Here is a 22557-nt window from a genome sequence, read left to right on the forward strand (position 1 = left end):
AGGAAGGCATTTATGTGTGTGACCTTGTTGGATGTCTTGGAGGACGACTTCTGGGAGCCGCAGCTGATCGAGTGCCCTCCAGATACAAATTCTACGGTTTGTGTGGGAGAACGGCCACGTTTGTGTGGGAGAACTGCAACGTTTGTGTGGGAGAACTTCTACAACGTTTGTGTGGGAGAACTTCTACAACGTTTGTGTGGTGGACGTTAATGAGAGAAATTCGTGCCAGAGGAGTACAAGCTATACTGTAAGGTGAAGTAGGACTTCCAGTGAGAAGTGGAACTTCGTGGACCTAGTGAATCTTCGAGTTGTGTTGGGAGCTACACATCGTTTGTATGAAACGTTTGGAGAGTCACTGGGCATTTAAGGAGGACTTCATTGCAGTTGATTGGAGGTGCTGCAGGATTGCCTTACATATTTTGAGGACCCAGATGATGATTGTAATAGGGGACCTCGAGTAAAAGAATAGAGGATCATAAGGACCTCAATATCTATGGAAGTGCTTGATTGCGTTTTTGGCGTGAAAGGCGCAGTGCAAGGTGAGAGATTGATGCTTTTTGTAGAGTAGGAAATATATGAATATTATGTGTCATGTATTACAGCCAAAAGCAATGAAGGAAGCAGAAGGCTGTGGACTGAGGTTCAAGCAGCAGCCTGTTACAGTTATGGGTTGGAGACATACGGTGACATTAGAGTGTTATCAGTTTGTAAGTAATTATCAATAGAAGGCACCAAACCGGGAAGGCTATGTAGCACTATCAAATGTGCGGGATAATCAATGGACGCTAAATATCACCAAGGATGCCAATATGAGAACAAAAACGCATAAGGCGAACGATATCAAAAGTATCCGAGTTGCCAAGAATTCTATCGAGGGACAAGCGACCGCAGGGGACGGTCGGAAAACATGACACACGCTCGTCCCGGAAGTCAGGACATTCAACAAGGATATGTACGACTATAAGAGGGACAAGGCAATTTGGACAATAAGGAGCAGGGCAGCGCTCCATTAAGTGACCGTGAGGTAAACGGGTATGGCCAATACGTAACCTGGCAAGAGCCGTTTCCCACCGCCAGTTACGGTGGCAGGAGGAAGGCCACTGGGACACACGACTCTTAAGAGTACGTAGTTTGTTACCAATAACAGAAGACCAACAATCCTTCCAGCAGGTAAGGATGGAGGCATGAATAACTGGGTAAAAGTCGGATTAAGGAATACCTTTATGGGAGATGGGACAAATGCGGATAGCGTCCTTAGCGACAGCATTCGCACGCTCATTTAAAGAGACACCAACATGGCTGGGAACCCAGCAAAAGACAACCGACTTAAATTTACTGGAGATAAGAAACAGCCAATGTTGAATCACGATGACCACCGGGTGGACCGGATTAAAGGACCCTAAAGCCATGAGGGCACTACGAGAGTCAACTACCACCATGAAGGAGGATTGACACCGGGAAAGCAGGAGACGAAGACCATAGAGAATAGCTTAGAGTCCTGCTGTGAAGATGCTAGCCTCAGGAGGAAGGCGACACAAGTGTGGTCAGGAAAAACAACAGAGTAGCCCACACCGTCAGCAGACTTTGACCCGTCGGTGAAGATGGGAACGGAGTGGGAGTGAGAATAAAAGTGTTCAAGAAAGAGGCGTTTCAGAACTGTAGAAGGGGGTAAAAGCTTTAGTGATGCGGGTCAGAAGTACAAAATTTGGGAAGGGGGACCCTCCACGGGGGCAAGGATGGAACAATACGAGGAGAAACATTGGTAATATGAACCGAAAGAGAATCTTGTAAGCGAGACAAACGGACAGAAAGAGGAAGGTGGTGAAGAGGAACAGGAACTACAGGAGGGGTAAAAGTCAAAGCATGATAGAGTCGAGAGTGAGGATGCTGTAAGTATCGCGCAAGATAGCGAAGACTGTAGCGATCACAGGGATCCTGGAGAGACAAAGCCCGTGTCAGCATACAAGCTGAGGGCAGGAGTTAAACGAAAAGCACCAGAGCTGAGGCGCAACCCAGTATGGTGCAAAGGATCAAGACGACGAAGAGTAGAAGGAGAAGCAGAAGAGTATGCAAGACAACCATAATCGAGCTTAGACAGGATGAGAGAGGAATGCAAATAGAGGAGCGTGCGCCTATCCATTCCCCAAGAAGTATGGGACAAAACCTTAAGTAGGTTAAGGGCCTTAGAGCATTCAACATGGTGGTAAGAGACCGGAGTATGAGTATTTAAGACTCGTATGGTCGCTTCAGTAAGATTTTGCCGTATGTGTTTAACAACTTTTCTGCTCTGTTGAATCTAAGTTGAAATCTTAATGGGTTTGTAACTGTGCACTGTGTTAGATAATGTTCCAGTGGTCTATCCGGCAATTCTCTACAGTGCTCACATTTCCTCTCATCTTCCGGAACCTGTAAGCCTATTTCCCATGCACATGGGTATCCAAGCCTGATGCGATGTAAGTGTACCTCTGTTGCTCTACTGTTCCCTTTCATCAAACTAAGTGGTTCGTAGTTGGTTGAACTCTTGTACCAACCCGCAGATCCTGATGTTGCAACTGCTGTGTTGTGGTCACTGTACATTTTCTGCATTGCTCAGTTTCTAATTACTTTATTAATCTGTGGTAGACTCTGTGGTATGTAAATGTCTACATTTCTACTCTTAGTTGCAAGTTTTGCAGCTTCGTCTGCAATGACATTTCCTATTATTCTCACATGACTTGGCACCCAGTTGATAAGTACCCGTCGGCCTTGTCGTTTGAGTGTTTGCATTAATGATATGACATTTGTGATCAGATGTATGTTATCACAGATGTGTTCTTGTTGCAAGGTTTCAGTGGCGGTTCTCGAATCTGTATGTATGATAACATGTTGTCGGTGTTCAGCAAGAGCATGTTCCAAAGCCTTTTGAATGGCTAGCATCTCTGTTTGTAAAGTCGAACACCCATTTGAGAGCCTCCAACTATTTACAAAGTTTCCTTCTTTAACTGCAGCTCCGGTTTCTTGTCCCTGCTGGTCTACTGATCCATCTGTGAAGTAAGTGAAGCTGTCGGATGCCATGTTTGCTTCTATATGCATCTGTGCAATGTTACGTAGCAGATGAGGATTTGTCTGGTTCTTCTTTCCTTCAATAACCATAATCTTAAAGTCTGCTGGCGGAGATTCCCAAGGGGCTTGTATAACAAAGTCTGCATGTATTTCGTCGACACCCTTCTCAGTGACTGAGTTTGTTATTGTCTGGTGAAGGTAACTGTCTGGTGAAGGTAATTTTTTTTAAGTGATCGGCTGAAAAAGGTAACGGTCTCTTTTAGGTAATTGTTTGGTGAAGGTAACCTGCTTGTGAAAGTAGAGTCTGGTGAAGGTAACGGTCTGGTGAAGGAAACGGTCTGGTGAATGTAACGGTCTGGTGAAGGTAACGGTCTGGTGAATGTAACGGTCTGGTGAATGTAACGGTCTGGTGAAGGTAACGGTCTGGTGAAGGTAACGGTCTAATGAATGTAACGGTCTGTTTAAGGTAACGGTCTGGTGAAGGTAACGGTCTGGTGAAGGTAACGGTCTAATGAATGTAACGGTCTGGTGAAGGTAACGGTCTGGTGAAGGTAACGGTCTGGTGAATGTAACGGTCTGGTGAAGGTAACGGTCTGGTAAATGTAACGGTCTGGTGAATGTAACGGTCTGGTGAATGTAACGGTCTGGTGAATGTAACGGTCTGGTGAATGTAACGGTCTGGTGAAGGTAACGGTCTGGAGAAGGTAACGGTCTGGTGAAGGTAACGGTCTGGTGAAGGTAACGGTCTGGTGAATGTAACGGTCTGGTGAAGGTAACGGTCTGGTGAAGGTAACGGTCTGGTGAAGGTAACGGTCTGGTGAAGGTAACGGTCTGGTGAATGTAACGGTCTGGTGAAGGTAACGGTCTGGTAAATGTAACGGTCTGGTGAATGTAACGGTCTGGTGAATGTAACGGTCTGGTGAAAGTAACGGTCAGGTGAATGTAACGGTCTGGTGAATGTAACGGTCTGGTGAAGGTAACGGTCTGGTGAATGTAACGGTCTGGTGAATGTAACGGTCTGGTGAAGGTAACGGTCTGGGGAAGGTAACGGTCTGGTGAATGTAACGGTCTGGTAAAGGTAACGGTCTGGTGAAGGTAACGGTCTGGTGAAGGTAACGGTCTGGTGAATGTAACGGTCTGGTGAATGTAACGGTCTGGTGAAGGTAACGGTCTGGTGAAGGTAACGGTATGGTGAATGTAACGGTCTGATGAATGTAACGGTCTGGTGAATGTAACGGTCTGGTAAAGGTAACGGTCTGGTGAATGTAACGGTCTGGTGAATGTAACGGTCAGGTAAAGGTAACGGTCTGGTGAAGGTAACGGTCTGGTGAATGTAACGGTCTGGTGAAGGTAACGGTCTGGTGAAGGTAACGGTCTGGTGAAGGTAACGGTCTGGTGAAGGTAACGGTCTGGGGGAAGGTAACGGTCTGGTGAATGTAACGGTCTGGTAAAGGTAACGGTCTGGTGAAGGTAACGGTCTGGTGAAGGTAACGGTCTGGTGAATGTAACGGTCTGGTGAAGGTAACGGTCTGGTAAATGTAACGGTCTGGTGAATGTAACGGTCTGGTGAATGTAACGGTCTGGTGAAGGTAACGGTCAGGTGAATGTAACGGTCTGATGAATGTAACGGTCTGGTGAATGTAACGGTCTGGTAAAGGTAACGGTCTGGTGAATGTAACGGTCTGGTGAATGTAACGGTCAGGTAAAGGTAACGGTCTGGTGAAGGTAACGGTCTGGTGAAGGTAACGGTCTGGTGAATGTAACGGTCTGGTGAAGGTAACGGTCTGGTGAAGGTAACGGTCTGGTGAAGGTAACGGTCTGGTGAAGGTAACGGTCTGGGGAAGGTAACGGTCTGGTAAAGGTAACGGTCTGGTAAAGGTAACGGTCTGGTGAAGGTAACGGTCTGGTGAAGGTAACGGTCTGGTGAATGTAACGGTCTGGTGAAGGTAACGGTCTGGTAAATGTAACGGTCTGGTGAATGTAACGGTCTGGTGAATGTAACGGTCTGGTGAAGGTAACGGTCAGGTGAATGTAACGGTCTGGTGAATGTAACGGTCTGGTGAATGTAACGGTCTGGTGAAGGTAACGGTCTGGTGAATGTAACGGTCTGGTGAATGTAACGGTCTGTTGAAGGTAACGGTCTGGGGAAGGTAACGGTCTGGTGAATGAAACGGTCTGGTAAAGGTAACGGTCTGGTGAATGTAACGGCCTGGTAAAGGTAACGGTCTGGTGAAGGTAACGGTCTGGTGAAGGTAACGGTCTGGTGAATGTAACGGTCTGGTGAATGTAACGGTCTGGTGAATGTAACGGTCTGGTGAAGGTAACGGTCTGGTGAAGGTAACGGTCTGGTAAATGTAACGGTCTGATGAATGTAACGGTCTGGTGAATGTAACGGTCTGGTAAAGGTAACGGTCTGGTGAATGTAACGGTCTGGTGAATGTAACGGTCAGGTAAAGGTAACGGTCTGGTGAAGGTAACGGTCTGGTGAAGGTAACGGTCTGGTGAATGTAACGGTCTGGTGAAGGTAACGGTCTGGTGAAGGTAACGGTCTGGTGAAGGTAACGGTCTGGTGAAGGTAACGGTCTGGGGAAGGTAACGGTCTGGTGAATGTAACGGTCTGGTAAAGGTAACGGTCTGGTGAAGGTAACGGTCTGGTGAAGGTAACGGTCTGGTGAATGTAACGGTCTGGTGAATGTAACGGTCTGGTGAAGGTAACGGTCTGGTGAATGTAACGGTCTGGTGAAGGTAACGGTCTGGTGAATGTAACGGTCTGGGGAAGGTAACGGTCTGGTGAATGTAACGGTCTGGTGAAGGTAACGGTCTGGTGAAGGTAACGGTCTGGTGAAGGTAACGGTCTGGTGAATGTAACGGTCTGGTGAAGGTAACGGTCTGGTGAAGGTAACGGTCTGGTGAAGGTAACGGTCTGGTGAAGGTAACGGTCTGGGGAAGGTAACTGTCTGGTGAATGTAACGGTCTGGTAAAGGTAACGGTCTGGTGAATGTAACGGTCTGGTAAAGGTAACGGTCTGGTGAATGTAACGGTCTGGTGAAGGTAACGGTCTGGTGAAGGTAACGGTCTGGTGAATGTAACGGTCTGGTGAATGTAACGGTCTGGTAAAGGTAACGGTCTGGTGAATGTAACGGTCTGGTAAAGGTAACGGTCTGGTGAAGGTAACGGTCTGGTAAATGTAACGGTCTGGTGAATGTAACGGTCTGGTAAAGGTAACGGTCTGGTGAATGTAACGGTCTGGTGAAGGTAACGGTCTGGTGAAGGTAACGGTCTGGTGAATGTAACGGTCTAATGAATGTAACGGTCTGTTTAAGGTAACGGTCTGGTAAATGTAACGGTCTGGTAAATGTTACGGTCTGGTGAATGTAACGGTCTGGTGAATGTAACGGTCTGGTGAATGTAACGGTCTGGTGAAGGTAACGGTCTAATGAATGTAACGGTCTGTTTAAGGTAACGGTCTGTTTAGGGTAACGGTCTGGTAAATGTAACGGTCTGGTGAATGTAACGGTCTGGTGAATGTAACGGTCTAATGAATGTAACGGTCTAATGAATGTAACGGTCTAATGAATGTAACGGTCTGTTTAAGGTAACGGTCTGGTGAATGTAACGGTCTGGTGAATGTAACGGTCTGGTGAAGGTAACGGTCTGGTGAATGTAACGGTCTGGTGAAGGTAACGGTCTGGTGAATGTAACGGTCTGGTAAATGTAACGGTCTGGTGAAGGTAACGGTCTGGTGAATGTAACGGTCTGGTGAAGGTAACGGTCTGGTGAATGTAACGGTCTGGTGAATGTAACAGTCTGGTGAAGGTAACGGTCTGGTGAATGTAACGGTCTGGTGAATGTAACGGTCTGGTGAATGTAACGGTCTGGTGAAGGTAACGGTCTAATGAATGTAACGGTCTGTTTAAGGTAACGGTCTGGTGAATGTAACGGTCTGGTGAAGGTAACGGTCTGGTGAATGTAACGGTCTGGTAAATGTAACGGTCTGGTGAAGGTAACGGTCTGGGGAAGGTAACGGTCTGGTGAATGTAACGGTCTGGTAAAGGTAACGGTCTGGTGAAGGTAACGGTCTGGTGAAGGTAACGGTCTGGTGAAGGTAACGGTCAGGTGAATGTAACGGTCTGGTGAATGTAACGGTCTGGTGAATGTAACGGTCTGGTGAAGGTAACGGTCTGGTGAAGGTAACGGTCTGGGGAAGGTAACGGTCTGGTGAATGTAACGGTCTGGTAAAGGTAACGGTCTGGTGAAGGTAACGGTCTGGTGAAGGTAACGGTCTGGTGAATGTAACGGTCTGGTGAATGTAACGGTCTGGTGAATGTAACGGTCTGGTGAAGGTAACGGTCTGGTGAAGGTAACGGTCTGGTGAATGTAACGGTCTGATGAATGTAACGGTCTGGTGAATGTAACGGTCTGGTAAAGGTAACGGTCTGGTGAATGTAACGGTCTGGTGAATGTAACGGTCAGGTAAAGGTAACGGTCTGGTGAAGGTAACGGTCTGGTGAAGGTAACGGTCTGGTGAATGTAACGGTCTGGTGAAGGTAACAGTCTGGTGAAGGTAACGGTCTGGTGAAGGTAACGGTCTGGTGAAGGTAACGGTCTGGGGAAGGTAACGGTCTGGTGAATGTAACGGTCTGGTAAAGGTAACGGTCTGGTGAAGGTAACGGTCTGGTGAAGGTACCGGTCTGGTGAATGTAACGGTCTGGTGAATGTAACGGTCTGGTGAATGTAACGGTCTGGTGAAGGTAACGGTCTGGTGAATGTAACGGTCTGGTGAAGGTAACGGTCTGGTGAATGTATCGGTCTGGGGAAGGTAACGGTCTGGTGAATGTAACGGTCTGGTGAAGGTAACGGTCTGGTGAAGGTAACGGTCTGGTGAAGGTAACGGTCTGGGGAAGGTAACTGTCTGGTGAATGTAACGGTCTGGTAAAGGTAACGGTCTGGTGAATGTAACGGTCTGGTAAAGGTAACGGTCTGGTGAATGTAACGGTCTGGTGAAGGTAACGGTCTGGTGAAGGTAACGGTCTGGTGAATGTAACGGTCTGGTGAATGTAACGGTCTGGTAAAGGTAACGGTCTGGTGAATGTAACGGTCTGGTAAAGGTAACGGTCTGGTGAAGGTAACGGTCTGGTAAATGTAACGGTCTGGTGAATGTAACGGTCTGGTAAAGGTAACGGTCTGGTGAATGTAACGGTGTGGTGAAGGTAACGGTCTGGTGAAGGTAACGGTCTGGTGAATGTAACGGTCTAATGAATGTAACGGTCTGTTTAAGGTAACGGTCTGGTAAATGTAACGGTCTGGTAAATGTTACGGTCTGGTGAATGTAACGGTCTGGTGAATGTAACGGTCTGGTGAATGTAACGGTCTGGTGAAGGTAACGGTCTAATGAATGTAACGGTCTGTTTAAGGTAACGGTCTGTTGAGGGTAACGGTCTGGTAAATGTAACGGTCTGGTGAATGTAACGGTCTGGTGAATGTAACGGTCTAATGAATGTAACGGTCTAATGAATGTAACGGTCTAATGAATGTAACGGTCTGTTTAAGGTAACGGTCTGGTGAATGTAACGGTCTGGTGAATGTAACGGTCTGGTGAAGGTAACGGTCTGGTGAATGTAACGGTCTGGTGAAGGTAACGGTCTGGTGAATGTAACGGTCTGGTAAATGTAACGGTCTGGTGAAGGTAACGGTCTGGTGAATGTAACGGTCTGGTGAAGGTAACGGTCTGGTGAATGTAACGGTCTGGTGAATGTAATAGTCTGGTGAAGGTAACGGTCTGGTGAATGTAACGGTCTGGTGACTGTAACGGTCTGGTGAATGTAACGGTCTGGTGAAGGTAACGGTCTAATGAATGTAACGGTCTGTTTAAGGTAACGGTCTGGTGAATGTAACGGTCTGGTGAAGGTAACGGTCTGGTGAATGTAACGGTCTGGTAAATGTAACGGTCTGGTGAAGGTAACGGTCTGGTGAATGTAACGGTCTGTTTAAGGTAACGGTCTGGTGAATGTAACGGTCTGGTGAATGTAACGGTCTGGTAAGTGTAACGGTCTGATGAATGTAACGGTCTGGTGAAGGTAACGGTCTAATGAATGTAACGGTCTGGTGAAGGTAACGGTCTGTTTAAGGTAACGGTCTGGTGAATGTAATGGTCTGGTGAATGTAACGGTCTGGTGAATGTAACGGTCTGGTGAATGTAACGGTCTGGTGAATGTAACGGTCTGGTAAATGTAACGGTCTGGTGAAGGTAACGGTCTGGTGAAGGTAACGGTCTGGTGAAGGTAACGGTCTGGTGAAGGTAACGGTCTGGTGAATGTAACGGTCTGGTGAAGGTAACGGTCTGGTAAATGTAACGGTCTGGTGAATGTAACGGTCTGGTGAATGTAACGGTCTGGTATAAGTAACGGTCAGGTGAATGTAACGGTCTGGTGAATGTAACGGTCTGGTGAATGTAACGGTCTGGTGAAGGTAACGGTCTGGTGAATGTAACGGTCTGGTGAATGTAACGGTCTGGTGAAGGTAACGGTCTGGGGAAGGTAACGGTCTGGTGAATGTAACGGTCTGCTAAAGGTAACGGTCTGGTGAAGGTAACGGTCTGGTGAAGGTAACGGTCTGGTGAATGTAACGGTCTGGTGAATGTAACGGTCTGGTGAAGGTAACGGTCTGGTGAAGGTAACGGTCTGGTGAATGTAACGGTCTGATGAATGTAACGGTCTGGTGAATGTAACGGTCTGGTAAAGGTAACGGTCTGGTGAATGTAACGGTCTGGTGAATGTAACGGTCAGGTAAAGGTAACGGTCTGGTGAAGGTAACGGTCTGGTGAAGGTAACGGTCTGGTGAATGTAACGGTCTGGTGAAGGTTACGGTCTGGTGAAGGTAACGGTCTGGTGAAGGTAACGGTCTGGTGAAGGTAACGGTCTGGGGAAGGTAACGGTCTGGTGAATGTAACGGTCTGGTAAAGGTAACGGTCTGGTGAAGGTAACGGTCTGGTGAAGGTAACGGTCTGGTGAAGGTAACGGTCAGGTGAATGTAACGGTCTGGTGAATGTAACGGTCTGGTGAATGTAACGGTCTGGTGAAGGTAACGGTCTGGTGAATGTAACGGTCTGGTGAAGGTAACGGTCTGGGGAAGGTAACGGTCTGGTGAATGTAACGGTCTGGTAAAGGTAACGGTCTGGTGAAGGTAACGGTCTGGTGAAGGTAACGGTCTGGTGAATGTAACGGTCTGGTGAATGTAACGGTCTGGTGAATGTAACGGTCTGGTGAAGGTAACGGTCTGGTGAAGGTAACGGTCTGGTGAATGTAACGGTCTGATGAATGTAACGGTCTGGTGAATGTAACGGTCTGGTAAAGGTAACGGTCTGGTGAATGTAACGGTCAGGTAAAGGTAACGGTCTGGTGAAGGTAACGGTCTGGTGAAGGTAACGGTCTGGTGAATGTAACGGTCTGGTGAAGGTAACGGTCTGGTGAAGGTAACGGTCTGGTGAAGGTAACGGTCTGGTGAAGGTAACGGTCTGGGGAAGGTAACGGTCTGGTGAATGTAACGGTCTGGTAAAGGTAACGGTCTGGTGAAGGTAACGGTCTGGTGAAGGTAACGGTCTGGTGAATGTAACGGTCTGGTGAATGTAACGGTCTGGTGAATGTAACGGTCTGGTGAAGGTAACGGTCTGGTGAATGTAACGGTCTGGTGAAGGTAACGGTCTGGTGAATGTATCGGTCTGGGGAAGGTAACGGTCTGGTGAATGTAACGGTCTGGTGAAGGTAACGGTCTGGTGAAGGTAACGGTCTGGTGAAGGTAACGGTCTGGTGAAGGTAACGGTCTGGTGAAGGTAACGGTCTGGTGAAGGTAACGGTCTGGGGAAGGTAACTGTCTGGTGAATGTAACTGTCTGGTAAAGGTAACGGTCTGGTGAATGTAACGGTCTGGTAAAGGTAACGGTCTGGTGAATGTAACGGTCTGGTGAAGGTAACGGTCTGGTGAAGGTAACGGTCTGGTGAATGTAACGGTCTGGTGAATGTAACGGTCTGGTAAAGGTAACGGTCTGGTGAAGGTAACGGTCTGGTGAAGGTAACGGTCTGGTGAATGTAACGGTCTAATGAATGTAACGGTCTGTTTAAGGTAACGGTCTGGTAAATGTAACGGTCTGGTAAATGTTACGGTCTGGTGAATGTAACGGTCTGGTGAATGTAACGGTCTGGTGAATGTAACGGTCTGGTGAAGGTAACGGTCTAATGAATGTAACGGTCTGTTTAAGGTAACGGTCTGTTTAGGGTAACGGTCTGGTAAATGTAACGGTCTGGTGAATGTAACGGTCTGGTGAATGTAACGGTCTAATGAATGTAACGGTCTAATGAATGTAACGGTCTAATGAATGTAACGGTCTGTTTAAGGTAACGGTCTGGTGAATGTAATGGTCTGGTGAATGTAACGGTCTGGTGAAGGTAACGGTCTGGTGAATGTAACGGTCTGGTGAAGGTAACGGTCTGGTGAATGTAACGGTCTGGTAAATGTAACGGTCTGGTGAAGGTAACGGTCTGGTGAATGTAACGGTCTGGTGAAGGTAACGGTCTGGTGAATGTAACGGTCTGGTGAATGTAACAGTCTGGTGAAGGTAACGGTCTGGTGAATGTAACGGTCTGGTGAATGTAACTGTCTGGTGAATGTAACGGTCTGGTGAAGGTAACGGTCTAATGAATGTAACGGTCTGTTTAAGGTAACGGTCTGGTGAATGTAACGGTCTGGTGAAGGTAACGGTCTGGTGAATGTAACGGTCTGGTAAATGTAACGGTCTGGTGAAGGTAACGGTCTGGTGAATGTAACGGTCTGGTGAAGGTAACGGTCTGGTGAATGTAACGGTCTGGTAAAGGTAACGGTCTGTTTAAGGTAACGGTCTGTTTAAGGTAACGGTCTGGTGAATGTAACGGTCTGGTGAATGTAACGGTCTGGTAAGTGTAACGGTCTGATGAATGTAACGGTCTGGTGAAGGTAACGGTCTAATGAATGTAACGGTCTGGTGAAGGTAACGGTCTGTTTAAGGTAACGGTCTGGTGAATGTAACGGTCTGGTGAATGTAATGGTCTGGTGAATGTAACGGTCTGGTGAATGTAACGGTCTGGTGAAGGTAACGGTCTGGTGAATGTAACGGTCTGGTAAATGTAACGGTCTGGTGAAGGTAACGGTCTGGTAAATCTAACGGTCTGGTGAAGGTAACGGTCTGGTGAATGTAACGGTCTGGTAAATGTAACGGTCTGGTGAAGGTAACGGTCTGGTGAATGTAACGGTCTGGTGAATGTAACGGTCTGGTGAAGGTAACGGTCTGGTGAATGTAACGGTCTAATGAATGTAACGGTCTGTTTAAGGTAACGGTCTGGTAAATGTATCGGTCTGGTAAATGTAACGGTCTGGTGAATGTAACGGTCTGGTGAATGTAACGGTCTGGTGAATGTAACGGTCTGGTGAATGTAACGGTCTGGTGAAGGTAACGGTCTAATGAATGTAACGGTCTGTTTAAGGTAACGGTCTGTTTAGGGTAACGGTCTGGTAAATGTAACGGTCTGGTGAATGTAACGGTCTGGTGAATGTAACGGTCTAATGAATGTAACGGTCTAATAAATGTAACGGTCTAATGAATGTAACGGTCTGTTTAAGGTAACGGTCTGGTGAATGTAACGGTCTGGTAAAGGTAACGGTCTGGTGAAGGTAACGGTCTGGTGAAGGTAACGGTCTGGTGAATGTAATGGTCTGGTGAAGGTAACGGTCTGGTGAATGTAACGGTCTGGGGAAGGTAACGGTCTGGTGAATGTAACGGTCTGGTGAAGGTAACGGTCTGGTGAAGGTAACGGTCTGGTGAAGGTAACGGTCTGGTGAATGTAACGGTCTGGTGAAGGTAACGGTCTGGTGAAGGTAACGGTCTGGTGAAGGTAACGGTCTGGTGAAGGTAACGGTCTGGGGAAGGTAACTGTCTGGTGAATGTAACGGTCTGGTAAAGGTAATGGTCTGGTGAATGTAACGGTCTGGTAAAGGTAACGGTCTGGTGAATGTAACGGTCTGGTGAAGGTAACGGTCTGGTGAAGGTAACGGTCTGGTGAATGTAACGGTCTGGTGAATGTAACGGTCTGGTAAAGGTAACGGTCTGGTGAATGTAACGGTCTGGTAAAGGTAACGGTCTGGTGAAGGTAACGGTCTGGTAAATGTAACGGTCTGGTGAATGTAACGGTCTGGTAAAGGTAACGGTCTGGTGAATGTAACGGTCTGGTGAAGGTAACGGTCTGGTGAAGGTAACGGTCTGGTGAATGTTACGGTCTAATGAATGTAACGGTCTGTTTAAGGTAACGGTCTGGTAAATGTAACGGTCTGGTAAATGTTACGGTCTGGTGAATGTAACGGTCTGGTGAATGTAACGGTCTGGTGAATGTAACGGTCTGGTGAAGGTAACGGTCTAATGAATGTAACGGTCTGTTTAAGGTAACGGTCTGTTTAGGGTAACGGTCTGGTAAATGTAACGGTCTGGTGAATGTAACGGTCTGGTGAATGTAACGGTCTAATGAATGTAACGGTCTAATGAATGTAACGGTCTAATGAATGTAACGGTCTGTTTAAGGTAACGGTCTGGTGAATGTAACGGTCTGGTGAATGTAACGGTCTGGTGAAGGTAACGGTCTGGTGAATGTAACGGTCTGGTGAAGGTAACGGTCTGGTGAATGTAACGGTCTGGTAAATGTAACGGTCTGGTGAAGGTAACGGTCTGGTGAATGTAACGGTCTGGTGAAGGTAACGGTCTGGTGAATGTAACGGTCTGGTGAATGTAACAGTCTGGTGAAGGTAACGGTCTGGTGAATGTAACGGTCTGGTGAATGTAACGGTCTGGTGAATGTAACGGTCTGGTGAAGGTAACGGTCTAATGAATGTAACGGTCTGTTTAAGGTAACGGTCTGGTGAATGTAACGGTCTGGTGAAGGTAACGGTCTGGTGAATGTAACGGTCTGGTAAATGTAACGGTCTGGTGAAGGTAACGGTCTGGGGAAGGTAACGGTCTGGTGAATGTAACGGTCTGGTAAAGGTAACGGTCTGGTGAAGGTAACGGTCTGGTGAAGGTAACGGTCTGGTGAAGGTAACGGTCAGGTGAATGTAACGGTCTGGTGAATGTAACGGTCTGGTGAATGTAACGGTCTGGTGAAGGTAACGGTCTGGTGAAGGTAACGGTCTGGGGAAGGTAACGGTCTGGTGAATGTAACGGTCTGGTAAAGGTAACGGTCTGGTGAAGGTAACGGTCTGGTGAAGGTAACGGTCTGGTGAATGTAACGGTCTGGTGAATGTAACGGTCTGGTGAATGTAACGGTCTGGTGAAGGTAACGGTCTGGTGAAGGTAACGGTCTGGTGAATGTAACGGTCTGATGAATGTAACGGTCTGGTGAATGTAACGGTCTGGTAAAGGTAACGGTCTGGTGAATGTAACGGTCTGGTGAATGTAACGGTCAGGTAAAGGTAACGGTCTGGTGAAGGTAACGGTCTGGTGAAGGTAACGGTCTGGTGAATGTAACGGTCTGGTGAAGGTAACAGTCTGGTGAAGGTAACGGTCTGGTGAAGGTAACGGTCTGGTGAAGGTAACGGTCTGGGGAAGGTAACGGTCTGGTGAATGTAACGGTCTGGCATAGGTAACGGTCTGGTGAAGGTAACGGTCTGGTGAAGGTAACGGTCTGGTGAATGTAACGGTCTGGTGAATGTAACGGTCTGGTGAATGTAACGGTCTGGTGAAGGTAACGGTCTGGTGAATGTAACGGTCTGGTGAAGGTAACGGTCTGGTGAATGTATCGGTCTGGGGAAGGTAACGGTCTGGTGAATGTAACGGTCTGGCGAAGGTAACGGTCTGGTGAAGGTAACGGTCTGGTGAAGGTAACGGTCTGGGGAAGGTAACTGTCTGGTGAATGTAACGGTCTGGTAAAGGTAACGGTCTGGTGAATGTAACGGTCTGGTAAAGGTAACGGTCTGGTGAATGTAACGGTCTGGTGAAGGTAACGGTCTGGTGAAGGTAACGGTCTGGTGAATGTAACGGTCTGGTGAATGTAACGGTCTGGTAAAGGTAACGGTCTGGTGAATGTAACGGTCTGGTAAAGGTAACGGTCTGGTGAAGGTAACGGTCTGGTAAATGTAACGGTCTGGTGAATGTAACGGTCTGGTAAAGGTAACGGTCTGGTGAATGTAACGGTGTGGTGAAGGTAACGGTCTGGTGAAGGTAACGGTCTGGTGAATGTAACGGTCTAATGAATGTAACGGTCTGTTTAAGGTAACGGTCTGGTAAATGTAACGGTCTGGTAAATGTTACGGTCTGGTGAATGTAACGGTCTGGTGAATGTAACGGTCTGGTGAATGTAACGGTCTGGTGAAGGTAACGGTCTAATGAATGTAACGGTCTGTTTAAGGTAACGGTCTGTTTAGGGTAACGGTCTGGTAAATGTAACGGTCTGGTGAATGTAACGGTCTGGTGAATGTAACGGTCTAATGAATGTAACGGTCTAATGAATGTAACGGTCTAATGAATGTAACGGTCTGTTTAAGGTAACGGTCTGGTGAATGTAACGGTCTGGTGAATGTAACGGTCTGGTGAAGGTAACGGTCTGGTGAATGTAACGGTCTGGTGAAGGTAACGGTCTGGTGAATGTAACGGTCTGGTAAATGTAACGGTCTGGTGAAGGTAACGGTCTGGTGAATGTAACGGTCTGGTGAAGGTAACGGTCTGGTGAATGTAACGGTCTGGTGAATGTAACAGTCTGGTGAAGGTAACGGTCTGGTGAATGTAACGGTCTGGTGAATGTAACGGTCTGGTGAATGTAACGGTCTGGTGAAGGTAACGGTCTAATGAATGTAACGGTCTGTTTAAGGTAACGGTCTGGTGAATGTAACGGTCTGGTGAAGGTAACGGTCTGGTGAATGTAACGGTCTGGTAAATGTAACGGTCTGGTGAAGGTAACGGTCTGGTGAATGTAACTGTCTGGTGAAGGTAACGGTCTGGTGAATGTAACGGTCTGGTAAAGGTAACGGTCTGTTTAAGGTAAAGGTCTGTTTAAGGTAACGGTCTGGTGAATGTAACGGTCTGGTGAATGTAACGGTCTGGTAAGTGTAACGGTCTGATGAATGTAACGGTCTGGTGAAGGTAATGGTCTAATGAATGTAACGGTCTGGTGAAGGTAACGGTCTGTTTAAGGTAACGGTCTGGTGAATGTAACGGTCTGGTGAATGTAATGGTCTGGTGAATGTAACGGTCTGGTGAATGTAACGGTCTGGTGAAGGTAACGGTCTGGTGAATGTAACGGTCTGGTAAATGTAACGGTCTGGTGAAGGTAACGGTCTGGTGAAGGTAACGGTCTGGTGAAGGTAACGGTCTGGTGAAGGTAACGGTCTGGTGAATGTAACGGTCTGGTGAAGGTAACGGTCTGGTAAATGTAACGGTCTGGTGAATGTAACGGTCTGGTGAATGTAACGGTCTGGTGAAAGTAACGGTCAGGTGAATGTAACGGTCTGGTGAATGTAACGGTCTGGTGAATGTAACGGTCTGGTGAAGGTAACGGTCTGGTGAATGTAACGGTCTGGTGAATGTAACGGTCTGGTGAAGGTAACGGTCTGGGGAAGGTAACGGTCTGGTGAATGTAACGGTCTGCTAAAGGTAACGGTCTGGTGAAGGTAACGGTCTGGTGAAGGTAACGGTCTGGTGAATGTAACGGTCTGGTGAATGTAACGGTCTGGTGAAGGTAACGGTCTAATGAATGTAACGGTCTGTTTAAGGTAACGGTCTGGTGAATGTAACGGTCTGGTGAAGGTAACGGTCTGGTGAATGTAACGGTCTGGTAAATGTAACGGTCTGGTGAAGGTAACGGTCTGGTGAATGTAACTGTCTGGTGAAGGTAACGGTCTGGTGAATGTAACGGTCTGGTAAAGGTAACGGTCTGTTTAAGGTAACGGTCTGTTTAAGGTAACGGTCTGGTGAATGTAACGGTCTGGTGAATGTAACGGTCTGGTAAGTGTAACGGTCTGATGAATGTAACGGTCTGGTGAAGGTAACGGTCTAATGAATGTAACGGTCTGGTGAAGGTAACGGTCTGTTTAAGGTAACGGTCTGGTGAATGTAACGGTCTGGTGAATGTAATGGTCTGGTGAATGTAACGGTCTGGTGAATGTAACGGTCTGGTGAAGGTAACGGTCTGGTGAATGTAACGGTCTGGTAAATGTAACGGTCTGGTGAAGGTAACGGTCTGGTGAAGGTAACGGTCTGGTGAAGGTAACGGTCTGGTGAAGGTAACGGTCTGGTGAATGTAACGGTCTGGTGAAGGTAACGGTCTGGTAAATGTAACGGTCTGGTGAATGTAACGGTCTGGTGAATGTAACGGTCTGGTGAAAGTAACGGTCAGGTGAATGTAACGGTCTGGTGAATGTAACGGTCTGGTGAATGTAACGGTCTGGTGAAGGTAACGGTCTGGTGAATGTAACGGTCTGGTGAATGTAACGGTCTGGTGAAGGTAACGGTCTGGGGAAGGTAACGGTCTGGTGAATGTAACGGTCTGCTAAAGGTAACGGTCTGGTGAAGGTAACGGTCTGGTGAAGGTAACGGTCTGGTGAATGTAACGGTCTGGTGAATGTAACGGTCTGGTGAATGTAACGGTCTGGTGAAGGTAACGGTCTGGTGAAGGTAACGGTCTGGTGAATGTAACGGTCTGATGAATGTAACGGTCTGGTGAATGTAACGGTCTGGTAAAGGTAACGGTCTGGTGAATGTAACGGTCTGGTGAATGTAACGGTCAGGTAAAGGTAACGGTCTGGTGAAGGTAACGGTCTGGTGAAGGTAACGGTCTGGTGAATGTAACGGTCTGGTGAAGGTAACGGTCTGGTGAAGGTAACGGTCTGGTGAAGGTAACGGTCTGGTGAAGGTAACGGTCTGGGGAAGGTAACGGTCTGGTGAATGTAACGGTCTGGTAAAGGTAACGGTCTGGTGAAGGTAACGGTCTGGTGAAGGTAACGGTCTGGTGAAGGTAACGGTCAGGTGAATGTAACGGTCTGGTGAATGTAACGGTCTGGTGAATGTAACGGTCTGGTGAAGGTAACGGTCTGGTGAATGTAACGGTCTGGTGAATGTAACGGTCTGGTGAAGGTAACGGTCTGGGGAAGGTAACGGTCTGGTGAATGTAACGGTCTGGTAAAGGTAACGGTCTGGTGAAGGTAACGGTCTGGTGAAGGTAACGGTCTGGTGAATGTAACGGTCTGGTGAATGTAACGGTCTGGTGAAGGTAACGGTCTAATGAATGTAACGGTCTGGTGAAGGTAACGGTCTAATGAATGTAACGGTCTGTTTAAGGTAACGATCTGGTGAATGTAACGGTCTGGTGAAGGTAACGGTCTGGTGAATGTAACGGTCTGGTAAATGTAACGGTCTGGTGAAGGTAACGGTCTGGTGAATGTAACGGTCTGGTGAAGGTAACGGTCTGGTGAATGTAACGGTCTGGTGAATGTAACAGTCTGGTGAAGGTAACGGTCTGGTGAACGTAACGGTCTGGTGAAGGTAACGGTCTGGTGAATGTAACGGTCTGGTGAATGTAATGGTCTGGTGAATGTAACGGTCTGGTGAATGTAACGGTCTGGTGAATGTAACGGTCTGGTAAATGTAACGGTCTGGTGAAGGTAACGGTCTGGTAAATGTAACGGTCTGGTGAAGGTAACGGTCTGGTGAATGTAACGGTCTGGTAAATGTAACGGTCTGGTGAAGGTAACGGTCTGGTGAATGTAACGGTCTGGTGAATGTAACGGTCTGGTGAATGTAACGGTCTGTTTAAGGTAACGGTCTGGTAAATGTAACGGTCTGGTGAATGTAACGGTCTGGTGAAGGTAACGGTCTGGTGAATGTAACATTCTGGTGAAGGTAACGGTCTGGTGAATGTAACGGTCTGGTAAAGGTAACGTTCTGGTGAATGTAACGGTCTGGTAAAGGTAACGGTCTGGTAAAGGTAACGGTCTGGTGAATGTAATGGTCTGTTTAAGGTAATGGTCTGGAAAAGGATGTGGGAAAATATCCACTACTGTTGTGGTTGATAATTTTCAATAGAACACACTTTATAATTTAATTCTTTTACGATAAATAAACCTCTCTGTTTACAAATAACATATGATTACGAATAATTTTGAAATTGTATTGTGGTTAATATTTTCCTCGAGTTTAGTAAGCATTAGGCATAATACGTATTTAAAATTACGAATATAACTGCGTTGACCAGGTGTGGAGCCTGGTCAACGCAGGGGGGGGGGGAGGGAGGGAGTGCCACAATGGGGACGGTCAACCCATTTAACCGCCCCCATTGTGGGGAAATCTGGCTCTAGTTTATATGCTAATAAAATAATATATAATTCTGGACGAGTCATTCATGGAGATGATTGCTAAGGCATGGAAGGAAGTCAGTGGGGAATTGAAGGACCTGAGGGAAACTATATGTAAGCTGCAGATAGAACTAAGTGCAGCACAAGAGGAGATAAAAAGCCTAAAAACAGACCCTCCTCAGACTCTGGCCCAGGGGACCAATCCCCAGGTGCCAGGAGATGTAGCAATGGCAGGGACCGCAACAATTGGCCCAACCTTTGCTGAAATGCTCAAGAGCCCAGGAGCAATGACCACAGTCAAGGAAGTTGTAATGAAAGCAGTAACCTCACAGGAGGCAGCTAGATGCACAAGCCAGCTAATGGAAAGGAAAAGAGCTGTAGTAGTGGTAGGTGTGAAGGAACAAGAGGGCTCCACAAGGGAGGAATCGAGTACTAAAGACAAAGCTGCAGTGGCAGGGATATTAAAGGAGATAGGAATGGAAGGGGCTGAACGAGACATAGAACAGTTTTTCCGGATTGGCCAGTACAACAGAGACAAAAAGAGATTGATCAAGGTAGTATTCAAGTGCGAGGATATCAAAGAGGACATCGTAGTAAAGAAGAGCAAACTGAGGTATGCAAGGAACTACGAAGAGGTATATGTTCAGAGAGACATGACCAGAGACGAGATAGTAAGGGCAGCAGATGCAAGGAAAAGGCGCAAGGAGAGGGAAGAGAGCCAGGGAACCTCAGCCTCCAACCCAGCAATCCCAGAGGGGAGTGGGGAACCCCAATCCAGCAACCCAGGAACCCCAGGGGGGAATGCAACACCCTAGTCCGCCATCCAATAGGGCCCCCCTATCCCCCAGCACAAACCCTTCCTTGCCCCTGCACAATGCCCATCATGAAATCCAAATCCTCCCCCTCCCCTTACCCCAAGTATCCCCTGCTTTCACAGCTCCTGGTCTTCTTCCTGCCCCAAGGAGGCCTGAGCAAGAAAAAAGCTCTCTAACCCCCCCCCCCCAAAACCCCTGTCAACTACACCGCAGGAGGGCGTGCCCTCTCCCCAAGCAATCTCTGCCTCCCCTCACCCCCAGGATTTCTTCCTGCTCCAAGCAGGCCTGAGGAAGAACTAAGCCCTCCATCCCTCACTCCAACTCCCCCTGAATCCCTGGCAACTACATCACAGGAGGATGAGCCTACCCAAGTAGCAATGACCATGGAACAACTTCCTACACTTGTGGGGAGTGAGGGTTAAATTGGATATAAGAAAGTGAGCTTCACGGTAATGTACTCAAACATTGATGGGATTACCAATAAAGCAAGTCAACTGGCAGAAAGGGCGCAAGAAGAAAACCCTGATGTAATAGGACTAACAGAAACAAAATTGTCAGGAGTCATAACAGATGCTGTGTTTCCAAAGGACTACTATATAGTAAGGAAAGAGAGGGAAGGGAGAGGAGGTGGAGGAGTGGCCCTGCTGATAAGGAAGGACTGGAGTTTTGATGAGATGGAAATTCCGGGCTGTGACGGATTCAGAGATTACATAACAGGAACTATAACAATGGGTGGACCTAAGATAATAGTGGCAGTCATTTACAACCCTCCCCTAAATGACAGAAGACCTAGACAGGAGTTTGATAGGAACAACATGGCTACCATTTATATAATAGAGAGAGCAGCTTCAGTTGCCTGCAGGAATGGCTCCAGACTCTTAATCATGGGCGATTTCAACCATGGAAATATAGACTGGAAGAATGAGGACCCACATGGTGGTGCAGATACGTGGAGAGCTAAACTCTTGGAAGTGGCAACAAGGAATTTTCTGAGCCAGCAAGTCAAGGAACCCACAAGAGTGAGAGGCAATGATGAACCAGCTAGACTCGACTTGATATTCACCCTGAATGAGTCAGAAATATGGGAAGACAAAGTTGAAGCCCCCCAAAGGAATGAGTGACCACAGTGTACTGACCTTTGAGTACTTGGTGGAGGTAGGGATAACCTATCCAAGGATGGGATCGGAGGGAAAAAGACTGAATTACCGAAGAGGAAAATATGACGAGATGAGGAACTTCCTCAGGGGAATGCCATGGGAAACAGAACTTAGAGGCAAGAATGTGCAGGACATGATGGATTTTGTCACCCAGAAGTGCCAGGAAGCTAAAGACAGGTTTATTCTTGTCCAAAAGGAGAAAAACGAAAAAAAACAGAAAAACCCATGGTTCAACCAGGAATGCAAGGTAGCGAAGCAACTGAGTAAAGGAACATGGAGAAACTACAGAAATAACAGAACACCAGAGAGCAGGGAGAGATACCAGAGGGCCAGAAATGAGTACTTTAGAGTGAGGAGGGAAGCAGAGAGACAGTTTGAAAATGACATCGCGAGTAAAGCCAAGACCCAACCAAAGCTGCTCCACAGCCACATCAGGAAGAAAATAGCAGTGAAGGAACAAGTGATAAGCTGCGAAAAGGGGAGAACAGATACACAGAGAATGACAAGGAGGTGTGTGAACAACTCAACAAGAGATTCCAGGAGGTCTTCACAATAGAACAAGGAGAAGCCCCTGCACTAAATGAGGAGGCGGCAAACCAAACAACCTTAGATTAATTTGACCTCACCAGTGATGAGGTCAAAAGGTGTCTGCTGGAGCTGGATGTGACAAAGGCTGTTGGGCCTGACAGAATCTCACCATGGATACTAAAGGAAGGTGCAGAAGCACTAAGTGTGCCACTCTCTATGGTGTATAACAGGTCACTGGAAACAGGAGACTTACCAGAAAGTTGGAAGACAGCTAACGTGGTCGCAATATACAAGAAGGGTGACAGGCAAGAGGCACTGAACTACAGGCCAGTTTCCTTAACTTGTATACCATGCAAGGCAATGGAGAAGATCGTGAGGAAAAGGCTCGTAGAGCATCTGGAGGGAAATAACTTTGTAACGCACCACTAACATGGGTTGAGGGATGGTAAATCGTGCCTCACATTTTTAATAGAATTTTATGACCATGCAACAAAAATAAGGCAGGAAAGAGAAGGGTAGGCCGACTGCATTTTTCTGGACTGCCAGAAAGCCTTTGACACAGTACCCCATAAAAGGCTGTTAAAAATTTTGAAGCAACAGGCAGGAGTAAAAGGGAAGGTGCTCCAGTGGGTAAGGGAGTACTTAAGCAACAGGAAACAG

This window comes from Procambarus clarkii, chromosome 49 (assembly GCF_040958095.1).
Source record: "Procambarus clarkii isolate CNS0578487 chromosome 49, FALCON_Pclarkii_2.0, whole genome shotgun sequence".
Lineage (NCBI taxonomy): Eukaryota > Metazoa > Arthropoda > Malacostraca > Decapoda > Cambaridae > Procambarus > Procambarus clarkii.